Genomic DNA, 415 nt, shown 5'->3' on the forward strand with positions numbered 1-415 from the left:
GTGAAACATCAAAGCAAATCATAAAGCAATAAGACAAGTCGTATCGAAATTTAGTCCTTGAGACAATCAGAAGTCTCAAAGTCCATCTGGTCATTTTTATAGCAATCGAAATCATTATCGGCCTCATATCCGGAATCGTGAACCATGTGAGCCTTCGGGTTCTTGTTCTTCAGACTTTCTTGGTAGAGCTCACATAAGTGCTTAGGGGTTCTACAGTTCTTGGCCCAATGGTTTCCCATTCCACATCTGTGTCAAACGGATTTGGTCGAGTAAGACGGTTTGGATATGCCGCCTCGACCACGGCCATAACTATCTCGGCCACAACCATAATTGAAACCACAACCACGGTTATTGTGGTTTCCTTTCCGGCCGGTTGAGTAGTTGTCTCGGCTGTTCGAGTAATTGTCACTGCCAC

Source organism: Brassica oleracea, chromosome C7 (assembly GCF_000695525.1).
Source record: "Brassica oleracea var. oleracea cultivar TO1000 chromosome C7, BOL, whole genome shotgun sequence".
Lineage (NCBI taxonomy): Eukaryota > Viridiplantae > Streptophyta > Magnoliopsida > Brassicales > Brassicaceae > Brassica > Brassica oleracea.